The 26,952-nt window shown below is 44.5% G+C and overlaps 1 pseudogene; it reads right to left on the minus strand.

Moving 5' to 3' along the window:
* Positions 1-23,889: 23,889 nt before the first annotated feature.
* LOC120644562 lies at positions 23,890-25,748 on the minus strand (annotated as a pseudogene).
* Positions 25,749-26,952: the final 1,204 nt, after the last annotated feature.

Genomic DNA, 26,952 nt, shown 5'->3' on the forward strand with positions numbered 1-26,952 from the left:
TGTACTCAATCATTCCTTTGTTGTTGTTTTTTAGAGAAGAAGACCAGATCGAGTAAGGGTTATGCCTGCACCAAAATTGCCTATGGCATTTGGGCCGTTGTGATGTTCCCGCTGCATATATTGGACTTTGCACTACAAGTCCTTCTATTGTTTTTCCTTATCGAGTGTGTCGTGGACCAACTCTTAAAGTTGATTGCCGCATTAGGTCCGTCTCCAATCTGTAACTATCTGATGTATAAATGTGAGTACTAGCCTCCTGAGACTAGTATTCGTACACATTTGGGTCTCCAAAGGACTGGGGTTCTTCAGTCATGTTGGTGTCGGTCTCCTCTTCGGTGGTCGTTGCCATTGCGGCTCGCTGGGTCCTGCTGGGAGGTTGGTTAGCGAGTGAAAGCTTCGCTTGGCTTGTGCCAAGCTGATAGTGGTTGCGTGATGCGTAGTTCTCCCTCCTGAGGGCACTATCGGTGCTGCCCATGCTTCCAGGGCTCCTCGGTTGAAAACTCAGTTCCTCCTGAGTTGTTCTCGGAAGGATGGATGATGACATCACTACTGGCATCATTCCCCCTCCTAAGGGCGTCACTTTGTTGGAGCTGCCTTCAATTCTCTATCCGTTCGGCTTCGGATTGCTTAGAGTGGAGTTTGATGTCCGGCCGCGGCCTTAGTTAGCTTGCTGAGTTGTACCCGGTTTCTCTCTTCCCCTCTACTTTCTCTAGTTGGTTATTTATGCTCTTGTGTGTTTTTTGTTTTCTTTTGTCTTTGTTGTAATCCCTTCTACTTAATGAAAAATGTGGTCTCCATACGTTTAAAAAATGATCGCTTACATATATATGGTTCAGTTAACATTAGTAGCGTACATCTAGGCTGGCTCCGCCACAACTGTGCATGGCCCCATTCACTGCTCCATTCTTGCAAGCCCATCCCGCCTTTGTGTGCCTGCCGCCCGGTCTCTGGACGCCACAAGCCATCTTGCCTAGCTTCTGCATGTCGCTGCACCCTAACCATCCTCCTTGCACACCTTTGAAGTGGCATAGTACGGCGGAGGGGCTTGTGGCAGCCACACTATGATGCAGGGAGAGTTTGGGGGTTGGGGGGATGTAGAGGTTAAAAGGAAGGGATAAGAGGTGAGATGCCTGGAGGTTAAGCAGGAGCCATTGATTTGTAAACTATAATCTGTCTCTAGAGTCTAGACAATCATAAACTTCATTTTAAGCTATAGGGTCCATATTAAAGTCTTTCAACCTAAGTAGTTGTGTGTTGATGATAGAATCTACTACATTTGTGTCGAAATATATGGCGTGGACGCTCCCCGGAGCCATGGAGAAGATGAAGTCATGGATGCACTGGTTGTAGCGCTTCACAAGGTAATGTACCCGAGGAGGACCTCCACACAGTGGGTGATGCTCGAAGCAGGGGCGGAGACACGGAGGGGGCAGGCATGGGCCTGGCCCCCTACTGCTGATAATTTTGTACTAAAATTTTTTTAAATTCAAATGAAATTTAAAAAATTAGTACTATTGTCCCCTCCTAACGATGAAAAATTCATGTTTCTGGCTTCCCCTGGCTCAAAGGGTCTCCTAGATTTGAGGGAGAAGGTGACTAATAGCTTGTAGGAGGCAACATGGTCGATGGCATGACAAAGGCGGTACGATGTCTGCCTCCGTGCTGACGTTGATGAGTGTGACCACAGCGGCCGAGTAGCCCTCGTCCTGCCAGGAGGGTGTCGACGAGTTACATCTATCATGGCGACGAAGTGACTGATGACGGGAAGGCCGAGGTACATGACAACTGTCTCCTTCATGGCAGGCTTGATTTTGGTGAGAATAACGTTGTGGATGCGAAGAGCATCATATCAATGCCACCAAAAGATGCCATTATTATAGGGCGACGGGACAGACACTTACAAATTGTATACCACTACACATATAGTGCTTATCTATACCATCCAAGGAGTAGTAACGATGAACATCGAGATATGTACCAAGGACAGATGATAGACATTTACATCAAATTATATACCATATATGTATTTCATACATATACATCGAAAGGATATATATCACATGCACGGGCCTCTCTGGGAATTCAAAATCATTTGAATCCCAACCTCCTCCACTTGATTTTTACTGTTCATCTATCTCGATCTCCTGCTCTCCGTGCTCCTCTCGGTCCACCTCATTCGTTGCCCCTGCTACTGCGGTCGCTCTAGGGCCGCCGCCTCCTCCACCTCCACCATCCAATGCTGACGACGACAAAGGAGGACAACAGGCGCTGCCGTCTCCACAATCCTCACCCACGCGAGCGCTGCCGCCTCCTCCTCATCGACACAGGTGTCACCGCTGCCTCCTCACCTGCACAGTCACCACCGCCGCTGCCTCTGAGAGGTCAAGTGGACAAGTACTACCTTGACCTCATATATTTTGATGAGCGATTGTCTTTTGATGATTTGGAGGTTTTGCTGGTTTAGCATTCTTTGGTTGTGTGCTTAATCGGTTCAGGGTAATCAGAGGGTTGTGTTGCGTGTGTTGGTGCTGTGTGTGGTGTGTTCTTGTCACGTAGGTGGCATGTGGTGCTTAGAGTGGTAAGTTGGGTGGATTAACCTATGCACTTCGAGGAGATGTGTGTTTTCTTAGTCTGTGGTTGCGTAGGTACACGGGCGTCACGAGTCGACGGAGAGTTGCCGTGGAGGAGTCGTACCGATGGACCGGGACCGGGACTCGGGCCGGGCGATGCCGTTGGGCATCCAATCCTGGGCCAAGACGCAAGCGCATGTGGAATGCGGGTTTGGTTGGTTTGGGCCGCAAAACCAACAAGAGGAGATGGCGGCGACATCGGCGAAGTCGAAGAGGAATGGGTGCTATGGCCTTGGGAAGCCGAGGAGGAACAGGCGTCTAGGGCCTCAGAAGAAGCCAAGGAGGTATGGGCGTCTAGGGCCTCAGGACGCTGAGGAGGGACGAGCGTCTAGGGCCTCGGGAACTTCACTGAGGAGGGACGGGCGTCTAGGGTCTTGGGAAGCCTAGGAGGGATGGTGTCTAGGGCTTCAGCATGGAGGCTGGACATACGTCGTGCATCAGAGGTTTTGGCGGTTTTCTCAAAACTGCCACCGGAGACGGTTTCACAGTTTCCCCAAAACTGTGACTTGGTGGCTCGAGGAGTCGGTGTATGTGGCTTCGTCGTGAAGCTTGCATCGAGATGAAGCAAAGTCGTAAAGGCGTCGTGTTCGTCTGATGAGAGATGGAAAAGTTGGACGGAATTACCCCCAGAGGGTATTTGGGTTGAGTACTTCATGTAAGGGCACTTTGGTCTTTTGGCTGAGGCCTATATATATGTGTGTGGGCTGCTTGTGGCAGCCACTTCTCCTTCCCCCTTTGGAGAGGTCCTCTCATTTCGATTTGTGAGAGTTAGGCTAGGGTTTGGTGAGCAAGAGAGGGAGAGGCTCTTTGCTTGAGCTTTTTGCCATCCATGCTTCGATTGCTACACGGAGTGGCCTGTAATCTCACATCATAAAGTAATTCAAAGTCCAATTTCCTTCTCAATTTGTCTCCCTTCTCTATGTGCTGAAATTTATCCTTTTTGCCATTTTTGGAGCCATTTTCTTGTGATTTTCGAGTTCAATCTTTGGCTGGAAGTTAGGGCAAGTTTGTGGTGGATTTGGGGTGCTAGATCTTGTGCAAAATCATCAAGACAAGTCCTCCATATCTGCTGCACAAGATCTTCCCTGAAATTCCCTATTTTCCCTTTGATCTTGAGCTCTTTTGGTGATTTCTTCAAATCTAAGTTTGAGCTCGTCAGTGCTGGTTAGAGACCTTGCTATGAGGTGGTATAACATATTCCAATCATGCATTGACCCCAGAAACCACTAGCAAGTGTTTGATTTCGTTTTCCCAAAATCAGTCAAAATCTGTCCCCTTCTCTTGTGTGATTCATTTTGAGGTCAATCTGAGATCTTTTTCAGTGGATCTTTTTGGATTACCTCGTTATTGTGATAGAGGTTGTTTCCCCAAAGTTTCACATTTTCTAGACAAGATTTCATTGAGGTTTGAGTCGATTTTGTGCAAGATCTGCTGCTGATTCTGCTCTCTGTTTTTACTGTTAATCTCCTAACGCCGGATGGTCTGGCATCCAAACCAACTTCAAATGAGCCCAAAATTTGTGGAGATGTTCACTGACATGTTATGAAGCTCCAGTTAAAATTGCATAATTTTTGGAACTCATTTGCTTAGGGTTTGAGATTTTTATTGAGGGGTTGCTCAGGCTGTCAGTAGCGCCGGACGGTCCAGCGCATCGTCCGGTGTTCCGTCCGGTGATTATTTGGTGGCTCAAATCTCATCCAAATGATACGAAAATTTGTGGAGGTGTTCCACAGTGGGTCCTGAAGATTTAGTATTTTTCAGAATTTATGGAATTTTCCAATTTCGGGTTTTGCTCTTCCTTTTGGAGAACATTCTGCAGTTAATGCCGAACTGTCCTGCGCTAAAAGGCGGACCGTCCGGCATACCAAACTTGCTCCAATTGAGCTTATTTTTCCTGAGCTCAGTCCCAACTCCCTGGTGAAGCTTTCGTAATTTCTGAGGAATGTTTGGAGGTCTTTTACTTAGGTTTTGGCTTCAATCTTTGAAACTTTGTCGCGCTGTGTCTGCTATCTCCGGTTGGCAAGTCCATTCAAGTTGCTTTGGTTTTTGTGCATCCGTTGGTGTGAGTTTGAGTTCAAGAGCTTCCACCCTTGCCTTTCTAGCCGTATCCTAGGTAAGTAGCCTTTCTGTACTATGTTACCTTGCACGTTTGCTAGGAGAGAGGTTCGAGGTCGAATTGGGGCATAGGCCACGTTCTTGTTTGCAAGAATTTATATTGGCTCCCTATTCACCCCCTCTGGGTCGTCATTTCGGTCCTTCAGCCTCGTCATGACCGCCGCCGCCTTCCCTCCTCCTTAAGGTTGTCAGTATCGGAATACTAGATAGGATCGTTTTTGGTTGAATAGAATCGTAAGATCAGGATTCTACCATAGTATGGGGATCCTATGAAACTTATTTTTTAAATTTAATTTGACAAATATACCATATGAAAATTAATTTAGTAAATTACTCTTACTTAGCAGTTAATACATGCATATATGACTTCAAGTAGTCCTTCATTAGTTTGGATCTCATGGTTGACTTTTATATGGGGCTAGGCTTCAGTGACGTACTACTCTACCGGCGGTGACTTGAAAGCCTATATACTAGCCCCACAAGACCTGTACCAAATGACACTATGCTTTGTCGAGTACCTGTACCGCGGTAGTCCACAACCTAGCTCCACAATTGATGCTACAAAGGCATATAACTTGCTTTCACTACTACAAAATATTGATTTGTTCTGGTTGGGAAACCCCTGTTGTCCCGGTTTCCCAACCGGGAACGCCAGTCCGGGACAAAACCGGGAACGCCAGCCCTTTTGTCACGGGTCTGGCAACCGGGACAAAAGGTGCTGCCAGCGCCCACGTGGCTACCAACCGGGACAAAAGGTCCCTTTTTTTTCATGTTTTCCTTTTCTCAATTCTTTTTCTATTTCAATTATACTTTTCCATTTCAATTAAACTTATGTATTGGATTTCAGTGTGTATGATCTCCACTAATATATACATATATATGTATACACATATCTATACATGTGAATTCCTTTACATATGAAAATGTCTTGGACCAATATTATATAAATATATATATATATAGACACACACATATATATTATTGGAGTTTTTATATATATAATACATACATACTCATAAATACAAATTTAATACATACACACACATATATATTTACATAGGTATATTCGTTCTTAATTACATATATATGCGTATATTATCATATTTGCTACGATTGTCAATATTAGATAGTCCATCATAGTAGAATTCGCCTTTTGGATCGAGAACTTGCTCAACAATAAATCCGGACAATTGTTTTTGAATCGCCATAATCTTTTCCTCCGGTATGAGTTTATCGCGCATCTCCTCGACCTATGGAAAAAGGGGATAATCAATATCGACTAATTAAAATACGAGTTCAAATATTAACAAGTTTTTTACATACTTCCTCCTCCCAATCTGTCCAGCCCTTTGGAGGACCTACCAGACCATGGATGTTCTCGCATACATAATATGCGCATAAATTAGTGCCTTGTTTCTGCCTCATACACTTTAAGAGAGAAGAAATTATCAGGTATGTACATGAATATATAATAAAATTAATGAATCGTGCAATGAATCATCCAAGTGCGTACCGCAAAATCTGTCTTGATCTTCAATTCCTTGTCAAATTTTCCTGGATGATTTTTAGCGAATTGTTTCCAAATCCTGTGCATGATTAGAACAATTATAGTCAAGTAACAAAGTGATTCAGATTATCAGTCATCGACGGAGTAGTGGTAGAATTACTTTTTCATCATGTTAAGACGATTTTCGTATTGTTCTGGAGGTCTCCTCAATGAGTCCATAACCACGAGTTGGCTCTTCTCGGGAATTATGACAATTAGGACCCAATGTTCACTGCAAGATTATACGGAGGCAGTTCTTGGTAGTTAAGGTTTAAACAATTCGATTACAGAATAGAAAGAGTTAGACGGAAGGACTCACTCACGCAAAGTTGTAAGGAAACAATATCATTTGCTTGTTGTGATGAACGCTTATGTACTTGAGCAAGTTTTGGTATAGCTCATCGGCAGTGTCGCGTAGAATCCTCCAATTACAAGTAATTGGGTTGATGAAGCCGAGGTGAGAGTATCCCTTTCTCCTGCAAGTTTGTATCTCCATTCTACATGATACCGAATAAATCAAGAGATCAGTATGTTGAGATCATGCAAAACAATACGTAAGGAGAGTAAAATACTTACAGAACCCACAAGCCGACCATAGAGATGTCGAGGGCCTCCTGATGGAATAGTTGGTAAATTTCTTCCCAGTTTATCCATATAATGGCCTCCCCCCATAAGAAATCATCATCTTTAATCTTTGCGCCCTGCATGAAGATGCAATCGGCCATCGCATGCATGCAGTACTGGTGCAGCTTATACATTTGCGTTGGAAGCACGGACACTACTTCGGGGGGTACAAGAGATTTGCCGATCTCACATGTCCATTTGACGACCACATCGGCCTTTGGAATATCTTCTCCCCCTGCAATCTGAGCCGCTGTCAGGTTTGATTCTTTCAAAAATCTAACAAAGTCTTGTTCTTGCGTCGTCTGTCCCACTACGAGAGGCTCTATTGATTGTTTCTTTTGGGCTCCGAGCTGTGGAACGTCGGACGACGACGACTTTGATTGTCTCTTTTTTTTCTCAGTAGTTTTGATAATTGTGCGTTCGTAGTCTGAAGAGGGGTCTCTCGGAATGAATTTTCTCTTATTTACTTCGCACATTCCCTTAAAAAATTTCAAATCTATTGAATTTATCACTTTCTCGGGCTCCGGCTTCGGCTTCGGCTTGAAGTGCTCTTTAACTCTCTCTTGAGTTATCCGATCGCATTCTTCAAGGCTCATGTCCCAGGATTTAATAGGAGCCTCCTTGGTTTTCTTCTCCTTTTCCTTCTTCTTTGGAGGCTCCTTAGTCGGTGCAGCTACCTTCTTTGCCGGCGGCCATTTCTGCTTCTTTGCCGGCGGCTGAGGGGGTGACCATGGAGGCAACGGTGACACTTGAGTGTTCATCGGCGCATGAGATGATGGTGATGGAGAATGTGCCAGTGAACCTTGCCGAGACAGTGCTGCCCTTGGGGAGTTTTGTGGAGATGCTGGCCTTGGAGAGGCATGCTGAGATGCCGGTCTTGGTGTTTGATCATCCGACTTTAGGACAATGTAGCGCTTTTCCCATAGGATGTAGCCATGAATGGCTTCTGCTAGTGTCCTCTCCCCATCGCCTCCAGGAATATCAAGCTCGAGCGTCTCCCAACCCTGGCACACATGCTCCACGCCAACTCTTGTGTATCCTAGCAGAATTTGCTGCCCGTGGTACACGTCGCCTAGTTGGGTTGGCATAGCGGTACCGTATGCAACAGTGAACATTAAGTTCTTAATGGCAGTCTGCAGGTCACAAGGTGTCCGCTGGGTGATCTCATCCACTGGAAATCGCTGCAGGGCCGTCACTTCAACTGCGGCCTGGATCCCCGTTGGCTCGGCGACGGCGACGTCTGTGGAAGTGCAGCTGCTTTTCCGCTGAGATAGATGATCGGCTGTGACATTAGGCTCTGGAGGCACCGTTTGCGCTTGCTGTTGCTGGCTCATTGCTATGGCCACTTGGCGTTGAACCTCTTCCTCTAGTCTTTGATTGTGTGACATGCGCCGTTCCTCTAGCCATCGCAAGTGCTCCCGCTCATCATTCTTTCTTCTTTGCCGGCTTCTATATGATTCAATGTAATCCCTGAACCCATACTTCCACGGAACCACGCCTTTGCCTCTTGTGCGGCCCAGATGCTCTAGATTCCCAAGGGCGTAAGTTAGCTCGTCCCTCTCTCTATCCGGCTGGAATGTTCCCTTGGCTACTGCTTGTATGGCCTCCTGTAGTCTCTGGGCTGCTCGCTGGATGTTTGGCCCATAGATGCAGTCACCAGTCAATGGGTCCAAGCTTCCCCCGTGACCATAAAACCAGGTCCTTGACCTTTCAGGCCAGTTCATGGTCGCAGGTTGGATGCCTCTGTCAAGCAGATCCTGCTCCATCTTCTCTCATTTGGGTATTGCAAGCTTGTAGCCTCCTTGGCCTAGAGTGTGATGGTACATTTTCTTCGAGGCATTGTCTTTGGCCTTCTGCACCTTCTGAAGCCCAAGCTCTGAAGACTTGTATTCCACAAATGCATCCCAGTGACCCCTAAGCTTTTCGAGCTTGCCAGTAAATACGGGTGTGGTCCCGGTCTTGATATATTTCTTCGTCAAAATTTTCTTGAATGATTACAGCTGTTCGGCCATATTACTCAGGGTCCAGCGCTTGCATATCTCTTCGAATTCAGCTAGAACCGTGATGTTTTTGTTAAGCTCCCGCCACCACCATTCTTTTTCTCTTTCGGGTACCGCATCCCGTTCCTCGCTTGGATTGGAAGCTTTCCAGAGCCTGAAGCTGATTGGGATGTGGTCCCTGACAATACATCCGGATTGTCTTATTAATTTTTTGGCGGCAGCTTCTGGAGCGATCGGTTCGCCATCTGGACCAACTTCTGTTATAATGAATCGCCCTTCCAGTTTTTTTGTTGGGCCTCGCTTCGTCTTTTTCTGCTGCGACGATGATCCAGACGGCTATAAAAAAAATATTCATAGTATTCATATAGATTCAGATGAAAATATGATTGTCACTACAAATAAGTATAGTTGTGATATGTACATTAGCACTTTGTTCAGCAGCAGCGTCATCCTGAATAGATGGTGGCTCAATTCCATCACCGGACATATTCAAATATATGTCAGTATTGCTGCCATCATCAGCTTGTTCAGCGACATCTCCTTGGCCTTCGCCAATCATATTCAACAGGAACTGTTCGTCTTCCGCGTCTGTGTCGCGGGTCCATCGTAACTAAAATATGAATACAAATAAAACCCTTAAAGAATTCTCTAAATAATCCACATATTTAAAGTCTTTGAATGACATAATTAAATAATGAATACATCATAATAGAAATTCTCTCTAATTCTATATTTCCTTCTCTATTTCTCTCTAAATTCTCTCTAATAATATATCCAAAATTGAATTCTAATAATATTTCCATAATTAAATTCTAATAATATATCCAAAATTAAATTCTAATAATATTTCCATAATTGAATTCTACTAATATATCTATAATTGAATTCTAATAATATATCCAAAATTGAATTCTAATAATATTTGCACAAAATTTGCACCTAATTCTAATAATTGAATTCTACATAATATATAATAAATAAAATTAACAACTAATTCACTAAAATTTGCACAAAATTTAGGGTTTGGAGGCCGGGGCGGCATCGGCCCACGGTCGGTGCCGTTTTCACCTAATGCAGCTCGGGGCGAGGTCGGGAAGGCGAGCTCGGGGCGGCGCACGGGCGAGGCGGAGATCGAGGACGACGACGGCAAAAGCGGCACGGCGGTGGACGACAGGCGCGAGCAGGGAGGAGGGACGATGTCGGCGCTCGGGGTGGGGGCTCGGGGCGGCGGAGATCGGGGACGACAGCGCGGTGGGGCGGCGGAGCTCTGGGCGGCGCGTGCTCTGGTGGCGGGGGACGCTGGCATTCTGGGGCAACGACGGCGGCGAGCAGGAGGCGGTGGGCGCAGGGGATGGCAACGGCACGAGCGAGGCAGAGATCAAGAACTGACCAAGTGCTGGAGGAAGGCGGAGGAATGGGAGATATATAGGGTGGGGGCCTTTTGTCCCGGGTGAACCCACGATCCGGGACAAAAGGCCCTTTTTGTCCTGGGTGGTGGCTTCACCCGGGACTAAAGATGATTTTGGGCGGGCCGGGAAAATTCCCAGCCCGCGGCTCACCTTTAGTCCCGGGTGGATCTACCACCCGGGACAAAAGGGGCCCGTTTTCCCTCGTTCCCGCCAAATCTTATGTTTGTTTTTGTTTCTTTTTACTTCTCTTTTAAAATTGGCTTTCATTTCTTAATTCAGTTAACAAAATTATGATTCCAAAAATTATGGAACAAAATTTCTTATCTCTATATAAACTTGATACACGCAACAAAAATAATTAATTTTCATTCAAGTGATTGGGTCAACGAAATATCTAACTTTTTTGAAATCATATTTATTATTTTGACCATGCAAAAATATATTAGGTGAACAAATTTTTTCAAACTGTTGCTTTTCGACAGAAAGTGGATTCTATCACAATATTAATGTTTAAAAAGTGAATTTTAGATAAAATTAAGAAATTTCATGATATTAATGAGTAGTGTGTGAGTTTGAGAGATAGTGTGAGTGTTAGTGAGATTGTGCGTGTTAGTGAGAGAGTATAGTATGTTAATGTGAATGTAATTTCATGAAATAAATAAAATTAGTTGAGTAATCCATTATTGAATGAAAATTATAATTGAGTCTGGTAATTAAGTGAAAAATATAAAAAATAATATATATAACACATAAAGTATAATTGTACAGTACATATATAATAAAAGTATTCGAATTGCGATTATGTTTTTATACAATAATATAAAATGATTCAAGTACATGAAGGATTAGCGGTAACAGACTTTCTCTTCACAAATGTCCCTTGATTATGATCACGGCGCAAGTATGGAGCATCATCATTGGCTAGCAGGATGCATGGATCAGCATTTACTTCGAAAGGTGGAATGGCAACAAAATTATTATATTCTTCTGACAAGTCTGTCTTGTCCTCCACTCCAACGATGTTTCTCTTTCCTGATAGAACTATGTGTCGCTTAGGCTCATCCTTTTGCTTGTTTATCCCCCTTTTTGTCTTGCTGGACATGTCCTTAATGTAGAAAACCTGAGCGACACCCTGGGCTAGGACAAATGGCTCGTCTCTATACCCAAGATTGTTGAGATCAACTATTGTCATCCCATACTCATCTTTTGTTACCCCTCCTCCAGATAGCTTAACCCATTGGCAACGAAATAGAGGCACCTTGAAATTGGGACCGTAATCCAGCTCCCATATCTCTTCAATGTAGCCGTAATATGTGTCCTTTTTTCCATTATTGTCCGTGGCATCCATACGAACACCGCTGTTTTTGTTGGTACTCTTTTTATCTTGGGCTATCATATAAAATGTGTTTCCATTTATCTCGTACCCTTGGTATGTTAAGATATTCCAAGATGGTCCCCTAGCCAATAAGAACAGTTGTTCACTTATATCCATGTTATGCATTAGATGCTTCCGCAACCAGATGCAGAAAGTATTCATGTGCTCACGTGTAATCCATGCCTCAGACTTTTCCGGGAAATTGGAGAGCAAAATTTTCTTGTGTTCCTCGATATATGGGTCAACCAATGATGATTGTTGAAGAACCGTATAATGCGCTTTCTTGAATGAGAAATCATCTGTGCAGACATAAGATTTCTTTCCTAATGTACCCTTTCCAGTTAGTCTCCCCTCATATCGCGATTCAGGGACTCCAATCGGTTTAAGGTCATCAATAAAGTCAACACAAATGTCAATGACCTCCTCAGTTCCGTAGGCACTGGCGATGCTTCCTTCTGGACGAGCTCGATTACGAACACATTTCTTGAGTACCCCCATGAACCTTTCGAATGGGAACATGTTGTGTAGAAATACTGGCCCGAGGATATCAATCTCTTTGACAAGGTGCACTAGAAGATGTGTCATGATGTTGAAGGAAGATGGTGAAAATATCAGCTCAAAGCCAATAAGACATTGCACCACATCATTTTGCAGCTTTATCAAAATCTCCGGGTCAATTATCTTCTAAGAAACTGCTTTGAGAAAGGCACATATCTTCACGATGGTTAACCGGACGTTATCAGGCAGAATCCCCTGCCGCACAACCGGAAGAAGTTAGGTCATAAGCACATGGCAGTCATGGGACTTGAGATTTGTAAATTTCTTCTCTGCCAAATTTAAGATTCCTTTTATATTGGATGAGTATCCAGATGGAACCTTTATACTGCTCAAGCAGTCAAACATGGTTTCTTTCTCTTCCTTGCAAAGAGTATAGCTGGTAGGACTTAAGTATTGTCGTCCATTATCTCGCTGTTGTGGATGTAAGGCATCTCGTTCTTCCATACATTGCAATTCTTGACGTGCTTCTACTATATCTTTTGTCTTTCTGTACACTCCCAAGAATGCTATTAGGTTGACGCAAAAATTCTTCGTGAGGTGCATCACATCAATTGCATGACGAACATCTAAGACTTCCCAATATGGTTGCTCCCAAAATATAGATTTCTTCATCCACATGGGCACCATTCCGTTTTCGTTCGGAACAGGTTGGCTACCAGATCCCTTTCCAAAAAATAACTTCTAGATCTTTTACCATGTTGAAGATGTCTTTACCACTACGGTGCATCGGTTTTGTTCGGTGGTCTGCTTGGCCTTTGAAATGCTTGCCCTTCTTTCGTACCGCATGCCTGATGGGAACAAACCGACGATGACCCATGTATACAACCTTCTTACAGTGAGTCAACCATATATTATCAGTATCATCTAAACAGTGTGTGCATGCTTTGTATCACTTATTCGAATGTCCTGACAAGTTACTAAGAGCAGGCCAGTCATTGATCGTTACGAACAGCAATGCTCGTAGGTTGAAGTTTTCCTGTTTGTATTCATCCCACATCCGTACACCTTCATCGCCCCAGAGCAATAAGAGTTCTTCGACCAATGGTCTTAGGTACACATCAATGTCATTTCCGGGCTGCTTTGGACCCGGGATAAGCACTAGCATCATGATGAACTTTCGTTTCATGCAGAGCCATGGTGGAAGATTGTACATACAAAGAGTCATAGGCCAAGTGCTATGACCACTGCTCATCTCACCAAAAGGATTCATGCCATCCGTACTCAAACCGAACCTTATGTTTCTCGCATCCAAATCAAATTCAGGGTACGTTCTATCTATTTTTCTCCACTGCGACCCATCAGCGGGGTGTCTCAACATCGAGTCTTTCTTGCGTTCCTCTTTGTGCCATCGCATCAACTTAGCATTATCTTTATTTCTAAACAGACGCTTCAAATGTGGTATTATAGGCGAATACCACATGACCTTCGCAGGAACTTTCTTCCGGGGAGGCTCCCCCTCGACATCTCCAGGATCATCTTTTCTAATCTTGTAACGCAATGCACTGCATACGGGACACGCATCCAAATTCTCGTACTCGCCTCGGTAGAGGATGCAGTCGTTGGGGCATGCATGTATCTTTTGCACTTCCAATCCTAAAGGGCAAACAAGTTGTTTGGCTTCATACATTGTGGCAGGCAATTCGTTGTCCTTAGGAAGCATTTTTTTAACAAGTTTGAGTAATTCACCAAATCCCTTGTCGGATACACCATTTGTCGCCTTCCATTGCAGCAACTCCAAGGTGGTGCCAAGTTTCTTCAATCCATTTTGACAATCTGGGTACAACAACTTACGGTGGTCCTCTAACAACTTCTGGAACTTCAACCTCTCCGTTTCACTCTCACAGTCTACCTGCACATTCTGCAATGCCTGCCCCAGATCGTCGCTGGGATCATTTTCTGCTACATCTACTTCGGGCTCTTCCATGGGAATATCGTCATCGAATGCACGGATTCTAGCATTCCTGGGAAAGTGGTCGTCAAAATCTTCTTCTTCATTGTCTTCCATGGTAACCCCCTGTTCTCCGTGCTTCGTCCAACAAACATACTTCTCCATGAAACCATTTGCGAAAATGTTGCTGTGTAGGATTCTTGAAGATGAGTAATCCTTGTTATTGTTACAATGAACACACGGGCAGCACATAAAACCATTCTGCTTGTTTGCCTCAGCCACAGACAAAAAATAATGCAGGCCATCAATGAATTCTTTCGAACGTCGGTCAGCATTGTACATCCATTGCCGGTCCATCTGCATTTTAAATAAATCGATTTGAATTCTTTACACGTATCGAATAAATAAAATATATCAAACCTAAATTAAACTAAAAGTAACATAACATGAATAATTAAAACATATGCAATATCCATCATACATCTTGATTAATTAAAAGGAGTACTTAATCCATTACAGAACTTAACAAAGGAGTACTTAAAAATTCGGACAACAACACATAGGTTTTCAACCATCCTTGCGTTGGAACGCAGAATGCTCTAACGGATTTCTTGCTGGCGCAGAAGAAGATGGCGGAGCTGAAACCTCCTAGTTTGGTGGTGACGAACCGTAACACCGCAATAAATCCTCAAGATCAAACTGAGGCTCCTCGCCCCTTGCCATGCATTCTCTATATTCTTTTTCCAAATAATGGAGCGCTGCCCTATGAAAAACACTAGGTTTTTTGGACCGACGACCTACTCGAGTTGTGCCCTTCTCTCCAGAAGGACAACGATCACCCCCACTGGCGCCACTCCCTCCAGCTGCTGAAGTCATATTTTACTGAAAAATACCTTTATTTTCCACAAAATTATAAATTCTTACCATTACAATGCAAAAATTATTTACTATTACAATTACAATGATCAGATTAATAACTCTTGCAAATAACAATGAAATCATATAAAAAAGGCGAAATGTATCATTAATCCTCAAGAAATCTCTAATTAATTGAAAGAAATCTCTATAAATTCTAATTACTTTGACACCCTTCAGTTCCAGGAGTACACTCTTTTCAATGTCCAGAAACCCTCTAGAAGAAAAATAAAACTTTATTTCTAAAAATATATATGTCAGTAACCTCAACCCTGCGTGATGACACTGCCTTTCGGGGGGACATGGTGCGGTACAAGGATGTCACCAATCGGCCAGTCGCAGCACCAACATTTATGATTAATAGGCACAGCACTTGGCACAGGCAGCGTGCTCGTTGATATGCTCTCAGTACAACAACGGCCATGCTGACTGCGTCAAATGCTGTCTTCTTATCAATCGGAAGTGCTGGTGATGAGACCAACCAATTCTCGACGTCCTTATAGCGCATCGTGTATCCCCGAAAGATAGTGCCATCACCGTTGGATGTTGATTAACGACGTATACTTGTTTCAAAATAAAGATTTTTTTAGCTTCTAGATGGTTTCAATGTGAGCCTGAATAAATACATCACTAGAGTGTCAAAATAATCCATTCATAATACAAAAAATTCTAATATACTCATTTCATTAATTCATTCATGAATACAAAAATCAACTATCCACAATATGGTCATATATACAAGTATATCACATGAAGTGTCTACACTCATTCTAAAAATTTCTACTATCCACATACTCATCTAAATCTAAAAGAAAATCACACCTACTATGCAATCTAGCTAAATGTCCAAGAAATGAGCTAGCTACACATTTTCTCTATTTTTAAAGCATGAAATGAGCTATACAAGCCAAGGAAGAAGAGAAAAACAAGCCCCAAACCTTTAGCGCCGATGGATGGACGGGGAATCAAAGATCTTCACAAATGTGGTGAAGAAATGAGCAAGAACTCCTCTCTCCCGAGCCAAGAACAACCAGAACACAAGTGAGCTGAATGGCTCGGGCGGGGGGAGAGGGAAGGGGATAAGAGGGACAATGCCTTTTGTCCCGGTTGGTGGCTCCAACCGGGACAAAAGGCTGCGCGGGCCTTTTGTCCCGGTTGGAGCCACCAACCGGGAGAAAAGGCCACCATTTTGTCCCGGTTGGTGCCTCCAATTGGGACAAAAGGCCCCTGTCCCCCTTGCTGGCCCGGCTAGCTGTTGGACCCGGGACAAAAGCCACCTATTGTCCCGAGCCCAAAGGCCGCCGGGACAAATGGCCTGGAACAAAGGCCTATTCTGTAGTAGTGTTTTCTAGTATCGCACTTGTATCGGGATACTAAGGATACTAAGATACACATCGGGATCCTACTTAGATACTACCAAAAAAGATACTACGTGCGTATCATTTAGTCTGAGTAGTATCGTAGTATCGTAAGATACCACGATACGTATCGAGATATTGACAACCCTGCTCCTCCTTTGCTATTGGATTCGGTGTCGCATCGCCTCCCTACGCCAGATCCAGCCACACGCCATGGTTGGTCACCTCTGCCGCTGGATCCTAGTGCTCCGTAGGCTCACTCCACCAGATCTAGTGCCGCGCGGACTTCCTTCGCCAGATCCAATGCCTGCACCATGGCCAGCCGCCTCAGCTGCAGGACTCCATGCCCGGATGCCTCCGCCTCCAGTTCCCGCCGCCTGAGCATATACGCTCGCTCACCCTGCAGTCGACAGAGGAGTTCAGGAAGGTGGTGTTCGGGGGGCAGGTCACTGAGGAGGTCGACGACCCCAGGAAGATGTAAGTGAGATAGCCTCCGCGTCGCATGTTCATTACTGCTGTTAGACCTTAGCTACATCCTCCTGCATGCTACATTTTTCCTAGAAGTAAATTTTCTTTCAGTGTTTGCAAGCCCTGATAGTGGATTCTATTTAGCAAAGTGGAACTGCAAATTTGATCGACTAAACAGGATCTAGAGGTTCAGCATAGTCGCCACATGATCATTTCATTGGAAATACAGTTAATCTTGTCTTGTGTTCTTCTGCATTCTTAAACAACTTTTCGTGAATCAAAATGTGTGAGGATCAGAATTCTTGTGATCTTCTTTCTTAGCTATTCAGTATTACAAAATGTAGATCTAGCATTTGAGGAGAGTCTCAATGCTCACAACTCACAGCGAGAACAATGTGAGATTGAATTCTTTTTTCTAAAAATAGTTTGACTCGGTTGGGGTTCTCAAAAGTTCAGATGCCCAACTTTATATACCATGAATCAATTTAGTTTTAACCATAAGTGTACTTAATTGTTTCTTAGTTTCGTATTTTACCTTACCAAATACCAATTCTTCACATGGCATGCTTGGTACTGGTACCAATACTCCGGCCTGACAGGTTGAGGGCATGCTAGCGGCTGGAAGAGTAGGGGCGGAGCTGCGCTCAGCGGCCTGATGAGGATGGGCTGCGTCATTGGCTCCTGACCCGGCAATGACACAAGGAAGCAGCAAAGGGGAGGACAGGTGCTCGCTCTACTTCCCATTTTCTTTCCATTTTGGTGAAGAACAAGACAAGGGTATGCATCCATGCTTACATGTGAGATTTAGACGGCACTCAATTAATTGTTCCATGCTTCCATTTAGTTTAGTTTTTCCCTTTGTAAGTTAGAAAAAGTGACAAACCATATGCTTAGCTTGAACTTTGGTAATAGTACGATCTGTATTTGTGTGGTTCTTGGTTCTCCCAAGGGTAAGCATAAGCATACATGCTTACCCTTTTGGTGAACTATGTTGTATGACTGCTTTGTTACTTATTCCTACCCATGGTTGATGCCTTTTTGTTGCACATTGAGAATGAATTGATTCAGAGATAAGATATGGGTACTCATGTCTCCTTTGCTGATTTATTCAGTGCTTGGTGCTACTGATTTGTCAAAAAAAAAGGGTATGGCTGATAGTAAGTGGAAAATTGTATGCTCTCATTTCTCATTTCCATTAGGCCTGATTGGTTAATTCATGTGTGTACTGATTCCTGAAACAGCGTGTTAGAAACGATATATTTGTTCCAGGACGAATTAGAATGCACCAAAGCAAGTATATATATGTTCTGCAAATAGGTACAGATCAAAATTTCATGTAATTTCCTGCATCTGGGAAACTCACTAAATTTCCCTTGAAAACTAAGGAGGTTAAAGTATAACTGGTTTTCATTGTGCTAGCTACTAACAAATGAAAGACGGTACAGAATGCACTCACAAGTCACAACTCCATATGGATGTTCTTATTTTGCAATTATTTGTAGGGTGTTGAAAGGTACACAACATTATTCTAATTAACAAATAAACCACCCACATGATCAGGTTGTAGATTGTGGATGAATACTGTGCCAGTTGATATTTGCCATTGTACATTAAAGAACAGAGTGATGTGAACAGATAGCTACATCTGTTCATATCTAGAATGATATGAGTAGAGTTGTTTGTCATTTAAAAATCAAATTTACCAATGCTTAATATTTAACATTGCTAGGGTTGTAGAGTTGATCCTGTACCTAGAGTTGTGTCTGATCTCTATGGATAAAGTATGGTTTAATTGGATGATTTGTACTATCAATAATTCTCAATATTTCTGGTGAATGCGTGAACACTTGTGGCTGAGTGGCTGTCCTGAATCAGGTAATTGCAAATCACCACCCTTACAAATTCACATAATTAGCTCCTATTGTACTTGCCAAATCAATTATGTACTTTGTTCTTGATTTGTCCATGTCATTGGGTAGCAAAAATAGCTGGTTTTCGATTTTCGCTATGAAGTTTTAACTTTCCAAAAATCAAATATTAGTTGTTGTACGGAATGATTGAGGCTAGTTGCATGACTTGATATTTCTTTGGATGTACTTGTTATGCGGTTGCTATATGGAAGACATATTCTAGTTGTATGTTATTGGAACTATTGTTTGTACTTAAGTGTACATATTAATCTATCCAGAATCTATATGCTGGACAAATTGTAGGTGTATGCTCTGCTCAGTCTGTCTGAACCATGGAATGAATGTTCTGATCTATTGTTTTTGGGAGCAATGTGTATGATGAGTTTTCACTGAGATTGATCAAGAAACTAAGAAGGGATATTATAAAAACCCTTGTTTAATCATGAGATTCTTGTTTTGTGAAATACAGAATCTGAGATGGAAAAATAGTCAAACTGAATCAATACTTGCCTTCTTTAATCATGTCTGCACTTGAATCAGATGCAACACAAGGATAAAGTTAGCATAATGCAATATGTCTATGCTTCATGTGTTGACATGTGGTATTCTGATGGTACTATGTAGTTAGAAAAATACTTGTGCTGTCGAACTTAATATTTTGTGCCTCTGCCAGCCTGTTCACTATTGTTTTTCTTCGTTGGCATTGGAATACTTATACTTCATTTTGATTGTGATTATGCCTATCTATGCGGATCCGGCGGACTGTCGACGCCATGGTCACCGCAGGTGCACATGATCAATACACTCCGAAGCAAGTGAAGATGCTGGAGCGCGTCTATAGTGAATGCCCCAAGCCTAGCTGGCAAGCAGCAGCACAACAGGGACTGCCCCTTCCTCAGCAGCATCAAGCCCAAGCAGATTAAGGTATGGTCCCTGCTCGATTTGTGAGCTTCCTCACCTATTCTGCAAGTTCCTCGCCTGGTCCGTACCAAAGTTGTAGAAAAAGCATGCATACAGTTCCACGTGTATTAGTACATCGCTTAAATGTTATCAAATTGAGAAGGCAACCACTACTGGAATACCCCCATCACTGCCGGGTCAAAAACACATTCACTGTTGGTTTTGGCGCCGGTAGAGCGTAATGGGCAGTGATCGGGCTTGGTCATCACTGCCGGTTTACACAACCAGCAGTGATAACTATATATCACTGCCAGTTCTGTACCCCAACTGGCAGTGTTACTCGGAATATCACTGCCGGTTTATTTCACAAACCGGCAGTGTCATTCCTTGTATTACTGTCGGTTCTTGCTTCTAACCGACAGTGATAATCTAGGTGTCACTGCCTGCTCAGGAACCTAACCAGCAGTGATATTGCTGGTATCACGCCCTATTAGTATTACCGGTAGTGATGGTAGGACTATCACTGCCTGTTTTGTCCTGATGAGGTAATGATTGGCTATTGTTGCTTATCAATACGTCACATATATCTAACTGGCACTAATATTATACGACTGTATCAAATTGAGTATCACAGTTGCATACTACAATTATTACATAGACAAAATGCACATATAACAATTACATCACTTAAATGTACAATTATATTAATCTTGAGGTGGCAGAGCATGTATAATGTTGAACTTTCCATCTTCAGCTAACACCTCGTCCAAGATGAAGCCGGCTATCTGCTCCTGCATTCCTATAATCTCAGCCTCTAGCAGCTCACGGGTGTCAAGCTGTGTTACAGGGACACGCGAGTCTAATATATTTTTGCCGCGTCGACGCGTATCGGCGCGTCGACTCGCGTCCGACATGGCACCACGCGTATCTGACACTCCTCACCGCGTCCATCCGGAAGCCGCCGCCGCTGGGAGGGAGGGAGCCGCCGCTGCCAGGAGGGAGCCGGATCCGGCCATCGCCGGGCTAGATCTGGCCGCCCTCATCGAGCTCGTCTGCCACCGGGAGGGAGCTGGATCCGGCCACCGCACACCGAGGTCGTCTCCTGCCGCCACATGCCGAGGTCGTCCGCCTCCGTCGAATGCTGCAATGGGAGTACTTTCTGCGCGCGCGCCGCCCACGATCGCCGGCCACCACACCCGCCGGCCCGCGCGCTCGCCGTCTCGGGGTGGATATCTCGCCGGGGGTAGGGGCCCTGCTCTGCCGCGAGGCCCGCCACCAGCCCGAGACTGAGGAGGGAGGAGGGAGGGCGGCGGCGAGCATGAATAGAGGGGGAGGAGGAGCAGAGGGCGGCGCGAGCTGGAGGGAGGAGGGAGGGCGGCGGTCGGCGCACGCGCGCGAGCTGGAGGGAACGGCGACAGGTGCGCGCATGAGCAGAGGGGCGCGGAGGAGTAGAGGGCGGCGGGGGAGGAGCAGAGGGAGCGGCGGAGGAAATGAGAGGACGAGAGAGCCGGGGAAAAAGGGAAAAAGAGAAAAAGGGAGACTATTCGATATGAAAACAACTCTATTTTGCTTATTTCTACTACCTTGCTGGATGCTTCAAAGCCTCACATGTGACTATTCGATGTTAACAAAGACGTGATCATGATCTAATCTCATATATTCAGTGTTCAGACGTTCAATATTCAGTTATTCACACGTCACAGAATGACAGAATCATAGTGAGTATCTCAACATTTCATTACGTGTTTCATTGCTTGTTTCATGCTTTCTGGATGTATAGAGTAATATTTGTTTTTTATTTATAAAAATAAAAATAAATTGATATATTTGCCGAGTCCCCCAATCCTATTTTTTAGGATTTGCCGAATCGGACACCCGCACCCGTGTCCGACACCGACACCCGCACCCGTGTCCATGTAACACAGGTGTCAAGTTCATTACGTTGTCATTAAAGTGAAAACATTTGTGATTATTATTCATAAATATATATTCCCTCCGTTCTCGAATGTTTGTCACGGTTGACTTCTTTTCAAAAGTTTAAACACTTGTCTTATTCAAAAAATTTATAGAAATATGCAAAATTACAAGTCATACTTAAACTACTATCAATGATATAAAGCAAATCCTAATAAGATAAATGACAGTTCATTAAATTTTTTTGAATAAGACAAAGGATGAAAGTTCTGGAAAAAAGTCAACCATGACAAACATTCGAGAACGGAGGGAGTAATAGTTAACTCATATCCCAATCGCGTACATGTTCAATCCTATACATGTTCAATCAGAATGTAGTTGTTTATAATCCGTGCTTAATTCTTAGTTAGAAACTCGGACGGGATGGACAGACTAGTTTTGCTATTTTTCTTTTCTTGTTCCTACATACTGCACATCAGGTGTGTACCTAAAGCATGATGATAGGTGTACCTAAACTATAATGATAGGTGTACCTAAACCTTTACGATAATTAAAAATATGGTAGCTCGTAGAACAATACCCGAAAAGGATGACGTATCCTTGATATCATATAGTAGCAGACATATAAAAAAGTAAAAAAAATTAATGCATCCTATCTTATTGTAGGGTGAACGTGGGGCTATATATTATTTTGTTTCTGGTCTGCTGATGTATAGGACATGTATTTATAAGCATTATTGGAACGAAGTACATACACGTAATTTAAGTGTGCTTATCATGTATCGATGAGGAGAGTCAATGTGTTCCGAGGAAGGGGTGGAGAAAAATAACAACAAACACATAAAAAAGTAAAAGAGTTAATGAGTCTAATTATCTTATTATAGGGTGAACGTGCGTCTAGGTATTATTCTATTTGTGGGCTGTTGCTGCATCAGCCAGAGTTTATAAGAATTGTTGGAACGATGTATGTAGACGTAATTTAAGTGTGCTTGCCATGCATTGATCGATGAGTACGGTCGACGTGTGGTTTCACAAACAAAGTCTGGAGTAAGAAGAGCACATATGAAAAGTAAAAGAATTTACTGACATGTTTACCTTGTTACAGGATGAAGTGGGTCTGGATATTATTCTATTTTTGGGCTACCGCAGCATCGAACGTACGTGGCCAAAATAAATGGACAAACTTGAACCAACATAATGGAGAGCCTTTGCAAGAACGACTGATGACCTTTGTGTAACAAGATCGAGAATTGGAAAGTCGTTCTTGTGGTTGCTGAATCAATTTTGAGGACATTGGAAGCTCAGATCATCAAGAAACCCCATTAAATATTTATAAAAAGAAGTATGTTCATCTTCATATTTCATAAACGAGGAATTGTCCTTCAATCTCATTTTGGTGTACCTAATCTGCACTCCATATTACAACATAAAATTATTTTTATGTACCTCATCAGTTATGTGGTTGAGTAATGGAGAGAACAATTATTTCCGTGTAGGAAGATTATTCTTATTTACCTAGGAAATAAATTGTACAAGCTGTCAAGGAGTTTTGTCCCTACAATGTTCCTGCCGGTGCATCATGATTTATCATTTACTTTTGACAGGTGTATTGTATTATATTTGTTACATTTGATCTAGTCAAAGTATGACTTGCTGAGAACAAGTTCATTGACATATATTTAGGTGTACAAAAATTTTATGTCATTAGAAAAAATATTGATGTTATTTAGAAACAAAACAGAGAAAAATTTAGATTTAAGTTAACTATTGTACTTTGTTGTCATAGTAGGCTGTTCTCACATGTACTACGTGTGTTTATTTGTGTTGCTAAGTCTGTATTGGGCATGCAGCGTAGAGGCTCCGGTTCAAAATATGCATTAAATAATAAATATTGCTAAGTCTGTATTGGGCATGCAGCGTAGAGGCTCCGGTTCAAAATATGCATTAAATAATAAATACATGGTGGGAAAATGTGTCACCTGTCTAGTACAATAAAGCATGCAAATAGTTACCTGTGCAGCATGTGAGGGGGTACATGAAGCATCAAACTTTATGTCACATGAAAACATCTTTATGTCATGTCATTGTACAATAGAAGTTGTCAAAAATGCCACCCAGCCCATGAAGCACTGCCTATACCTGACAAAAATGGAAGAAAAAAAATAAAAATACAATGAAATACATATACAAGGGACAAAATAGCACATATCCCAACGCAACAGCTTTGTTCTTCTTTAAAACTATTTAAAAATGATCTTAGTGGAGCTTTAAGTCCTCTCTGGGCTGTATGCATGCATGGTGCACGCGGAACAAACTTGTTTTAAAGCATATCTTGTCCAAATTATACGAACAACACAACACAATCAACATTATTACATTGTCGCAATACCAAAAGATGTGGGCTTAAGAAAAAGATGTACAAACAACTAACAAGGTACATGACGCATGAAGAAAACCTCAAGGACTGCATAGCTTATTCCCTCCATTCAAAGAGAGTAGGAGTGTAATATAATAATGTAACGCACGTAAGAACGTCATAATCATGTTACTAGTAATTCAGCGGCGTGCTCGCCCCAGGGCCAGCGTGAACGTCCGCCAAGAACTTGCCAAACGCCGCGCGAGACGATCCACCATCCTTCCACGCCATGTCTGCAGCCTCTTTGTGTGCCATCACCTGTGCCCTGAGCTGCTCCCCTTTCTCGGACTCCATCACAAGCCTTACCTTGGCCTCTACCTCCTCCGCCGTGACCAGGCCCTGCTGCCACCCCACCATCTCCACGCCAACCCCGTACTCCTCCACCATGAACACCTTGTTCATCTTCTGCTCCGCATACTGAGGCCAGCAGAGCATCGGCACGCCCGCAGTGATCCCCTCCAGCACCGAGTTCCACCCGCAGTGCGTCACGAACGCGCCCGTCGCCCTGTGATGGAGCACGTCCACCTGCGGCGCCCAGATCTTGACGACGATGCCACGGCCGCTGGTCCTCTCCAAGAAGCCATCGGGCAGGAGCCCGTGGAGGTCCGGGTTGGCGTCCGTGCCGAACGCTTTCTCCGGGTTGTCGCCCAGAGGGGCTCGCACCACCCACAGGAACCGGTGGCCGGACCTCTCGAGGCCGACGGCGATCTCCTTGAGCTGCGCCTCCGAGTGGTTGCCCATCCCTATGCTCCCAAAGCAGAGGAACACGACGCTACGCTCTGGTTGCTCGTCGAGCCACGTGAGGCACTCGTGCTTCCCTTCTGTGCCAGCTGCCCCCTGGACAAGTGGCCCGACGCAGTACACCGGAGGCATCGTGAGCTCACTTCCGGTTCCAGCTGGGAGGAACTGCGGATCCGTGAGAGCTCCCAGTGCCCGAGCCTCTAGCGACGCGAGCGTATTCACCAGTATGCCGTCGGCCTCCATGTTGTTGCTTAGCGAGCTTACCATCTCTTTGTATTTCTCGCTGTTGGGGTCCTCGAGCAGTTGCTCGAGGAGGTGAGAAGCCGGCATGGGTGGGGCGCCATGGAAGCTGAGGGTGTCGTCTTCTAGCTCCTTGAAGCTCGGCTCGCCCTCCGCACGGATCGACGGGACCTGGAGGTACACGGCGAGGACGGAGGCGTTTGTGGTGAAGAAGATGTAGGCAGGGATCCCGAGCTCCCTGGTGACGTCGAGTGCGGCGTTGGACACCGAGTCCACGATCACCGCGTGGATGCTCCGTGGAGGCATGGTGCGGAGGAGCTCGTCGAAGGGCTTGTTGTAGCGCCTAATCAGCTCGAAGTAGCCGAGGAACAGGTTCACGTCGTTGGTGATGGTGGGAGGGTCGGGTATCCGAGGGAGCGTGTGGAAGGTGACCGCCGGATTGGAGGACGCGATGATGCGGCCGACCGCGGCGGCCATGTCGGGGTTCTGTTCCTTGGTGGCGTCGATGACCGCGACCACGACGGTGTAGCCCGCCTCCAGGAGGGCATCGGCGAGCTGCATCATGGGTCTGAAGTGGCTGACGGGCAGGCCGGGGTAGAGAACCACGGTCTTCTCCATGGGAGGCTGCTAGCTACCTTTTCTGTCAAGCCGGTGGCAAGGAGCAAGATAGGTGTCCGAGTAATCGAGTACTGAATTGAAGATTAGAGGCGACGGATAGCGGTTCTGTGACGATACACGACTGTGCATGGATTGCGATACATGGTACCACATCGAAGCCTTTGTCAGACACGTGTGAATGCGTGGTAAAAATTTCGTAGCGATCGACAAACGACGGGTGAGCCACCCATGGCCATGCAATGCAATTGTGGACCAGACCACTTGTCTGTCTGGGCATCATAATTCATGCTGAAAGTCTTGCACTTTGGACTTTGGAGAGAAGAACCATTATTCTTCTATGTGTGAAAAAGTTTCAGCTGGACACAAGAGTGCTGTCATTTTTAGATAATGGAGGCGATCTTCGGTGCGTGTCAACACCACCAAAGATTTGTTATTGCTGTGATGCCATTATGTTGGCCATTCATCATGTATAACAATCTTCACCACCGCTCTATCCTTAGGCCCGTTTGGAACACAAGAATTTCACAGGAAACAATTCAATTTCACAGAAAAACACATGTAACGAACATGGCACCATTTATGCCATTTCGAGTGATTTTGGTGATCGAATGACAACACAACACTTGGACTAATATGATTGTTAAGATGATCATTCTCAAGCTTTTAGGTTCAAGTGATGACAAAAAGAAAGAGAAGATAGGCGTAGCAAGGCCCGAAGGGCCGCCCCTACGCGGGTCTCAGGGCAGCGCCCTGAAAGCTCTTCGGATCAGGAGCACCGAAAGAACCGATGCCTAAGAATCGGTGCATCCGACGCTTGTCGGAAAAACCAGCGCTATGAAGTTTGGTGCAGAAGGGAATCGAAGCCAAGTCAGCCTATAGGCACCGGTTGAACCGACGGGTCAAAAAAGGGGCATCGGTGCATTGGGCGTCCTATGTTCCAGAGACGATGTCAAGAGCCTAGGAGAATTCTTCAGCACCGGTTGAACCGGTGATGCATCGGTGCATACCATCAGTGTAATTACGTCAGCTGTCAGGAGAAGATTCTTAAGCACCGGATGAACCGGTGATGCATCAGAACAAAGAATCGGTTCAACCGGTGGTCACTGCGTCAGCTGTCAGGACTTCAACGGCTACTTCGGTTTGTGAGTGACCGGAAGAACCGACGCTACCCCTGCCAGAGGCATCGGTTCTTTCGGTGATACACAGATTTTCAGCTGACCGTTGGAGCAACGGCTGCAAGACTTGGTGGCCTATATATACGCCTCACCCCGGCCATTTGAAGTTTGCTGGAGTTGCTGGACATCCCACACACACCCAAGAACATCTC

This window comes from Panicum virgatum, chromosome 8K (genome assembly GCF_016808335.1).
Source record: "Panicum virgatum strain AP13 chromosome 8K, P.virgatum_v5, whole genome shotgun sequence".
NCBI lineage: Eukaryota > Viridiplantae > Streptophyta > Magnoliopsida > Poales > Poaceae > Panicum > Panicum virgatum.